This window comes from Lactuca virosa, chromosome 4 (genome assembly GCF_052849685.1).
Source record: "Lactuca virosa cultivar CGN04683 chromosome 4, Lactuca_virosa_CGN04683_v6, whole genome shotgun sequence".
Taxonomy (NCBI): domain Eukaryota; kingdom Viridiplantae; phylum Streptophyta; class Magnoliopsida; order Asterales; family Asteraceae; genus Lactuca; species Lactuca virosa.
Window position 1 is genome coordinate 126,703,309 of NC_136429.1, and position 10,075 is coordinate 126,713,383.

Sequence of the window (10,075 nt, forward strand, 5' to 3'; positions counted from 1 at the left end):
TAAGTATTTACTTCTAACTCAAGTGCTATTACATGTTTTCGTAACACTCTTGGATCATCTACACACATATTAACACGAAATCGTTCTTAGGATCATCCAAAAACTTCGTGTGTTCATCAAGTGATCTAGACTTGAAACTCATCATCTTCAACCTTCCATCCTTCAAGGAATCACATAAGGTGAGTTCATACCCCTACATTTTCTAGTTTTCTTCAGTTTTTACGGGGGGAATACAAGTTAAAACACCAAAACATATTCAAAACTTAACTTGACAGCTTACAACAGAAAAGTTGTGACCTGTTCACGAACTGTTTTACCCAACTTAAACTTAATATTTTTCAAAACTGTTTAATATGCATGTAATTCAGGTTTATACCTTTAAAATGACTACTTGCACATCTCCATATGATTTTGCTACGATTTATGGTGATTTTTACAAAACTGCCTATCATTTCAGAAACGTATTCGGACCAGTCTGAGATTATGAACACTTTCACATAAGTTAGAGAATTCTAAAAATCATAATAAAAATTATGAATAAACTAGACATAATTTCTAAACTCTCAAAGTTTACGGAGTTAGTTTTCGACTTCGTATGATTTTTCTATGATGATTTCAAAACAGTGCAGAAAGAGTAAGAACTAGTTACATACCTTACCATATTAACAACACTTTGTAGTATGCTGAGCAAAGTGCATAACAATAAGTTTCTAAATGTTTGGATGCGTTCTTGTTATTTTACCATCATAAACAGAAATTAGTCATTCGTGTTAAGGTTTTTCCATTCATTTCGAACACATATAATAAACTATAATAAGTATGGTTTATGAAATTTCCGATAAAAGCATACTACATGGAAAAGGTTTTACTCTCAAAACAAATGGGTTTTTCATATACTACATGATAAACTATAATAGTGATAGTTTATGGATTTCATATCACTAATTATTTCATAAAAGGTGATTTCACTTCCACCACGGAAGAGGTTTTATACTCAAAACTATATGTAAACTAGTTAACGTAACTTGTGAGACATTCTCTATCGTACACTTAGGGTACGGGTTCGAAAATCCTGTAAGTTATAACCAGAGTCTCTTATGGGGAGAGCGTGATAATTATGTATAGATCTATATTGGAATTGACAACCCACACCCATGCTGCTTGCATAAGTCCGATCGGCCGATCGGGGGTGACAAATGTCATTTCATTTCCGACGTCTGAAGAACGTCGCAGCAGGTCATCCGGTCGTAGTATGGTTATAACAACTCACATAGGGAGTTAACAATCTTTCAAGTTTACAGGGAAAATTCTACTTTGAAAAGGGGTTTTATCTAATTAAAACTACTTGAACATTAATAGTATAACACACACACTCACATTCTCGGTCTTGGGATTTAAGGCTACATAACTTTTTATAAGGAAAATATTGGATTTTCTTTGGGAAAACGCATTACGATTATAAACATCATAAGTACAAAACACACACTCATATTCTCGGTCTTGGGATTTAAGGCTACATAACTTTTATAAGGAAAATAAGGGATTTTTCTTGAAGTATACATGACAAAGTACCAGATTTATTACTAAATGGCTTTCATGACATTAAAACTACGTTTCATCTAGAATTGTTAGACTTCAGCTATAATTTGCTAAGTGTGCATGTTAGAGTTATATATGAATTTAGTCGCAATCGACCTAGAATTGGTGGGCCCGCCTTACTTCCTGTTCCTTGTTTGGTTGTGGACCTAGGGCAGACCCATTATATTCGACAGTTTATTTAACTTAAATTTTATATAACTTATATACACTGGGGTGATTATAGAAGGAATCTACATGTCTTTCTAGGGTACACTATTGCATAACATAGAAGAGTTCATTTCGCGTTTAATAAAGAAAATATTGAATTTTCTGGACTCATACTCTATCGCTTTTTACAAGGAAAACGGCTTCTTTCTCAAATAAAACTCTTATGAACTCACCAACTTAATTGTTGACACTTTTTCAAACTACTTGTATTCTCAGGAATTCAGTGAAACAGGAAATCAACCGCTTTTGAGGATGGGACGTTAAATCGTCAAACATTTCATTTTTTTGTCATCATAAGTGTAATTGATTGGAAACATGTAAACACATACTATGGTATAAATTTTTCAATTATATTTATGATGGTTGTATTTACTTTGAGCACTATTATACTCGTTGTTGTGATACTATACATGAAGTCCTCCACCCCCGGACGTTTCCGCCATCCTTGGTTTGGGGGTGTGACATAGTGTCTTGGATATGGTCTTTAATCAAGATTTGAAGCCATGCATAGTGTTAGAATCACTTTTGGAAAGGATGGATTTTAGTGCTTATTGGTTAAGCCCTTGCATTTTTAAGCTTTATGGATTGGGTGTTGGACCTTTTTGGGTAGTCCCAATGGTTAAAGTTGGAAACTTTATCCTTATGGATCACATTTCGGACTAGATCTGAGCTTTGGGCTCTTGGAATCAAGGAAAATGGCTTAACGTTTTAAGTTGTTGGATCTTCAGCAAACACGACATGTTCTAAGTCAACATGGCGTGTTGGTCGGGGTTTTCCCGACTGTATGGGTGCAGACGGAACACGGCGTGTTCTAAGTCAACACGACGTGTTGGGTCAACATGGATTGTTGACCTTGAACGTTGACCTTGACCAAGTTTGACCTCTAGGATATTTTGGTATTTTTATGGATTTTGATGGATTTGGTCACTTTCATGAATAGGTGTTGGTTGGAGCTGAGATTCGGAGTCGGGACCTCATCAGCTATGGATCAGATCGAGAGGTGAGTTTTCCTCACTGTACTTTTGGGTCGAAGGCACCAAGGCCGACCCTATGGATTGTTATCCTGGTTTATCGTATGATTGTGTACTATAGTGATATGTTAGATCTGTATCATGGTAGATAGGATAATGTTAGATTAATGTCTAAGTCCATAACTATATTTGGTATGTACTTGACCCGACCCGGCATGGTCCATTTGGGTTGCACTTCACCGGCACAATTTATATGGATAGTCTTTTGAGAATAGTATATTTATGATTTATATTAATATATTATAAGTTCTAATATATTAATATGGAATCATATTATTTAATTAGTATTGATCAAGAATTAATTTAGAATTAATTAAGTGATCAAAAAGAACTAATTAAATATGGACTCTTATATATATGGAATGGGCCAAGTTCATTTAGGTTGGGCTAAGCTTTCATGGATGGTCCATGGAGCTTTTAACCCATGGATCCTATGTAAATGAAAGGTCATGGGTATTAGGGTTTACATGGATGTAACCCTAATCCTCCATAATATATAAAGGGGTCCTTGGCTCACAAAATTGGCACAAGTGTGTGAAAATAAGACTGGCCGATTTTAGTGTGCATACATATTCTCTCAAGTTCTTCCAAGGTGTTTTGGTGATTTGTGATTCCATTTGAGGCTTCCACACTATTGGGGCTAAGCTCTTAAAGCTTGAAGACATCAAGCTACATCAAAAGGTATGTTATCTAACTAGTACTTTGTAGTATAGGTGCTTCATAATATGCTAGTTATGATGAAACCTTGGAATAGTTAATATTTGCATGTATAATAGAGAAAACATAGATCCAAGGTTTATAGGGTTGCATGTACACCATAGGAGTGTTAGAATGCTCAAAACACAACATATAATGCTATGCCTAGTGATGTGTAGATCTTCCTGTTTGCCTGTTAACTGATTATATGTTTATCTGTTAAGTATATGTCGACATATTGGGTTGGGTTGAGGTTGTACTGCTTCGTGCTGTAGCCAACAAACCCTGGAACATTCCAGCTATGAGCTGAGGGCCGAGTAGGGCATGTCAGACTCATACTGAGGGCTCAGGTGCATTCCAGATACGAGCTGAGGACCGGGTGGTATGCTAGACTCGTACTGAGGGCTTGAGGGTATTAGAGCATTCCAGATATGAGTTGAGGGACGGGTAGGGCATGCCAGACTCATACTGAGGGCTTCGTATCATTCCAGATACGAGCTGAGGATTGATTGGTATGCCAGACTCGTACTGAGGGCTAAACATTTGTATTCTAATCTGATGACTGATTGGACTAGGGAGCAAACCAGACATAAGCTGTGGGCCTCGAGGGAAAGCCAGACTTATGTTGTGGGCTCAGGAGCAAGCCAAATATGAGCTGTGGGCCTGATAAGCAAGCCAGAATCATACTGTGGGCTTAGGGGTAATCTGGTCTTTTAGATGCGGACCCACTACATGCTGTTATTTGAATATGTTTTTTGTTCGTATGTTGGTATTTTGGGGGAACCCAATAAGCTTCGTGCTTACAATTTTGTTTTATTGTTTCAGGTACTTCAGTGGACCGTGGCAAGGCGAAGGCGTGACCGTACACATCCTTGGTTTCAACTAATTTGATCTTGGGAGACTCTGATTTTAAATAATGTTCTGGAAACAATGATTTGGTAACCACCTTATTAGTAAATGGGTTGTTTTTAAAAGTTTAAATTTTCTTGAAATTTTTGGGATGTTACATACCCTCCGGGACATATTGTCACTAAACTAATCGAATCTCCTAATTTAATCACAATAGGCTAAACCCGTAAACCATTAGCTAAATCTCTCATAACAGGTATTTCTCAAATACCAGGGGTTTATAACCCTTACAGTCTCGACTAAATATTTAATCGTAAGAGTTACTCACTGGTCTTACTAACGGGTTTGTAACAGCACCATATCACGGATACCCGTAATACACTCGAAGTTATTAAATATTATAAATAATCTAACATCGAAATTACTAATTAACGGGGTAAAATATACCTTAATGGATCTCGTACTCGACCCCATATCTCATGTATATCTGTATAACTCCTCCGATATAATGTCCCGTATACGATTCTCGGAAGCACCTCGATCGAACGCCTCTAAATCTCTCTCAACTGACTAAAAAACAATCGTTTTCATACTTTGGGGTGTCTCACGTTGTAAGCATTATGATCTCACATCTCACATCGTGAGATGCGTCTAGACTCAATTCTGCCACGCGTCACACCCTCTCGCCACGTATCACGCTCTTCCGCCAAGTGTTCTGATGACTTGTATCATCTCATGTCGTCAGACATCTCTTGTCACATTGTGAGAAATATACCCTCACGTCGTGATGGTCAAATTTTGACCATTGACTTGACTTTCATTGACTTTCTCAAAATAGCAACGTACTTTCATCTGAACTTCAAATGGCCATAACTTTCTCATACGAACTCCATTTCGACGATCTTTATATCCATGAATTCATCCCAAGGTGCTCTACAACATTCCTCAATTATCTTTTGCTAAATAGCATTTCTAAATTTGAAGTAACTCCACACTCTATTTCTTTTACTCACCACATATCATTTTATATAATCTGAAATGATATATGGTCACAGAAGAAAGGTATTACAAGTTCTCTTCCCCTTAAAAGATTCCATCCTCAGAATCTCGCTAAGTAAGGGTGTATTAATTAAGTATCTTTTCTATATGAAATACTCGTAAGCATTTTAAATTAATATTTCTCTTAAATATTCTCCAATAACTCATTTGTCATAGTCTGAAACCATAATTACTCTCTCATATCAAATTATCATATGTTTCTTGTTAAAGATGTTATTCAAACTTTTAATACAAAAGGAATCTACATCATATATCGTTTCTCTTTATACTCAACTAAAAACTCATCTTCTTCCTATATTCAAAATTTTCTTTTCACTCTTATTTTCTCACACATCCTCTTAGTGTAAACAACTCACATATTTTTCATATGTTTAGACATTTTTTGTGTCTTTAATTTGCTATCCTTTTTATTTAACTCTTTGGTAATGATCGATTTGAACTTTTAGGAAAAATAGTCCGACCATCACAAATCGATACTCCTCCCATTAACAATTTTCTCAATTATCAAGATCAATCAATATTCCTACTATTATCGAAATATTAATCATCTTATTCTTAACCGGTAATAGTTCATATATTATCATTTGAATCAGTTATTTCTCTTAGCATTTTCTCAATTATCGTCTGGTACTCGACTTACCGCTCATTTCTAAGCTACGAGTGTATTACTAATTATTAAACATGTAAACTAGAAATTTATTAAGTCACTCACATAATGAATATCGATTAAGCACTTCACATATTGATCCATGGCGAATCACATATCAACTGCTATCACTCGCTTCTCAATAGTTCTACTAGTTCTCATAATACTCAAATTAATCTTGTTATGCCCTACGGTAGTTACAATGTAGTTAATTCACTCGAATATCTATAAATCACTCGGGTTAGTCACTCAGATTATTCTAATTAATGATCTATTATTCAATTTAATTTCTTATATAACTAGGTCAATCTATCAGATCATTCACTCCAATTAATTACTATAATCAATCACCCCAATCAATATCAATTATTCGGATTAATTTCAATTACTCATATCAATATCAATCATTCATATCTATCTATTCGATAACTATAAATCACTCGATTGAATCACTTAAATTACTCAGACTAATCAACCACTCAAATCAATCTCCCTGGTCAATATTAATCGTTCTGTTCAATATCACTCAATCACTCGGATCATTCACTCAATTCAATCTAATCAATTACTCGAATTATTTACTCAAATTATTAATTGATCATTTTAACTGATCATTCTCCAAACCCTTTTTCATACTTAATTATGAAATTGTTTCTCTCGTAAGTTTACAATTTCTCAGATCAAATTCAATCACTTCAATAAACATTATTTGTGTAGTTGCTAGGTGTATACATCACGATTGTTCATAACGTCGGATTCGATAGACAGTCGAATATTTGATTCTACCCTAAGCCCACAACCAAAAAAGTTACAGGAAATAGGGTCGAATCAAGCATTCTCACGCTATAAAATCCTAGTATAGTTAATCTATTCAGATGCTCATAAATTACTTAGATCGGTTACTCTTGGTTATTTGAATTAATTACTCGAACTATTCAAATCAGTTACTCAGATCAATTAGTCTGCTCAGTCACTTAAATTTATCACTCTGATCAATTTCTCACTTTCATTAAATCAATTGCTCAAATTAATATTATTCATTCAGATCCTTCACTCAAATTCATCGGTTACTTAAATCAATTTCTCATATTAATTACGCTTAACTAAAATTAACCATTCAGATAAATTTCTTGAACCACTTAGATCAATATCATCTACTCATATTGATTACTCGAATCAACATCATTTAATCATATTAATTACTCAAATTAATCATAATAGATCTCAAATTGGGATTAGGCCACATCACCTCTCGGAGACTCAATCACAAATATTGTCTTCATGAGTAAACCCAATGACATATCATGGGTCTAACATGTAAGTATCAATCGTCTACATGAACTGGTCTAATCGCTTCTCATAAATCCATCATGTAAGTCTATCAATCGTCAACATGAAATAATCATGTAAGTCTATGATCTCAATCAAAATTCACACCTATTTTGATCTTTTACACAATGAGATCCAATCACATCTTATGGATACATTATGTAAATCTCATGATTTTAATCCAATGTTCTCATTATAGTTTCTCACATTTTATTTACTTAGAAGATATTTCAATATTTTAATTCATAGACGCGTATTATATACAGTCTTGGCATATATTTTCTTAATACTACTCAATTTATATATATATGGACACTAAGTCATTTTCCAGTAAGCATCGCATCGTAAAAAGTTTCTCGTCGTTTCGTAGTCTCTTTTTCTCACTCTTCGTTATCACACCGTAGTATCATCTTCACCATGTCGTGGTCCATCATCCTAAATAATCGTATAACAATCTACTTTTTGTTTGTATCGTGGAAAACTCTCGTCGTGTCGTGCATACCCTAAGTACACTACCTTTATCTATTCACCCTCATAATCACGTCATGACTTGATCTTATTCACGTCGTGATGATCTAATCTTCACGTTGTGGTCTTAATCTCCTCACGTCGTGATCTATACAACTCAATTATAACATCCTACTTATAGTCACGTCGTGATCACTATCCCTTCACGTCGTGACTAGCAAAGTACATTGCTAATTTTCAATGTAACTACATCGAGCATCTCGGATCACTGTGTCGCGCATCACTAGTCGCCATACTACGTATTTCACTATGAATCTCGCAATCACATTCCGCAACTCTCTCCGTAATACATCATAATATAATTTATAGGGAAATAATAATATATTTATTTATCTCAAATTTTCCAAAGTATCAAATAATATATCTAACTCATAGTTATCATATCAGATCAATTATCATTTATACTATATGGTTTAAGATTAGGAATCTACTATAAGAACCTAATTCACTTCAACCACAGCTCTGATACCAACTAGTAATGCCCATGGTTTCATACCAAGTACACTAAAAAAATCATTTATCATTTAAAAGTTTACAATAGATTTGGTGTACATTAGTACTCTGGAATACAAGTAGTTATCACAAGGATCGTACTTGCCTCAAGTACAGGATCGAATCGGGTGTCACAAATATAAACCTGCAAAATAAATCATCATAACAACATAAGCCTCACGGCTTAGTGAATAACAGGTACTAAAACATAATAAGATAAATCATATAAATCACGTTATAACTTATTTATTACTTAGGTAACAATTAATTTATGTATTTAATAGTGTTATCATAACCAACCTCTTAGTGGTAATCTATTTCTCATTCAGAATCTATTCCTCAATTAATAATCTATCTCTCAGTCATTAATCTATTTCTCAATCGTGATCATTCTCCCAATCAATGATCCCTCTCTCTCTCTATATCTCTCTCTCTCTCTCTCTCTTCCTTTCTCTCTCTCTCTCTCTCTCTCTCTCTCTATATATATATATATATATATATATATATATATATATATATATATATATATACTAATCTGTCACTTTTTCATTAATAATTCATCAATCATGATCTATCTGTTATTTATAATTAATGTACCAATTACAATGTATTTTTTTAATAATCTTCTAGCTCAAAGAATTGTATCCATTATTTATAATTAATCTACCAATTACAATGTATTTTTTAATAATGTTCTAACTCATAGAATTGAATGATTTCTCAACAAAATCAATATATTTGAATCTCTGTACAATTCTTATTTTGCATATCACAGATATCATATATATCACATATATCACAAATCTAATATAAGCAATTACGCATATCTAATCTATTTATTTATGTAATCTATCTCTCAATTATAATCTATCTCATCAATAAAAATCAATCTCTCAATCATATATTTATCTTACAAAATAATCGATTCCTCCAATATCAATCAATTTCTCTTTAACAATTATTTATATAAATCATATAATGTATAACACAAATAGTACATTAATGGATGTTAGAGTATTGTTACTCACCTGACTAGCTAGCAGACAAATTCCAGTATAATATTCACTCCTTCGTTGCCTATCAGTTCTTCTTTTGGTAGAACCTAATCATTAAATAACAGGTTTCTCAAAACTTGTCACGATTCATTACTAGTTATCCTCCGGGAATTCTTGTCACGAAACTAATCAAATCTCATAATTTAATCACAATAGGCTTAACCCGTAATCCATAAGCTAAATCTCATAATTTACATCGTGAGCATTATAATCTCACGTCGTGAGATGCATTTAGACCCAGTTCTGCCACGTGTCATGCTCTTCTGCTAAGTGTGTTGATGACTTGTCTCATCTCACTTCGTGAGATATCTCTTGTCACGCCGTGAGAAATATATCCTCACGTCGTGATGGTAAAAAGTTGACCATTGACTTTACTTTTGTTGAATTTCTCAAAATAGCAACGTACTTTCATCAAACGGCCATAACTTTCTCATACGAACTCCGTTTGCGATGATATTTATATCCACAAATTCATCTCAACATACTCTACAACATTCATCAATTGTCTTTTGATAAATAGCATTTCTAAATTTAAAGTAACTCTACACTCTATTTCTTTTACTCGCCTCATATCATTTTATATC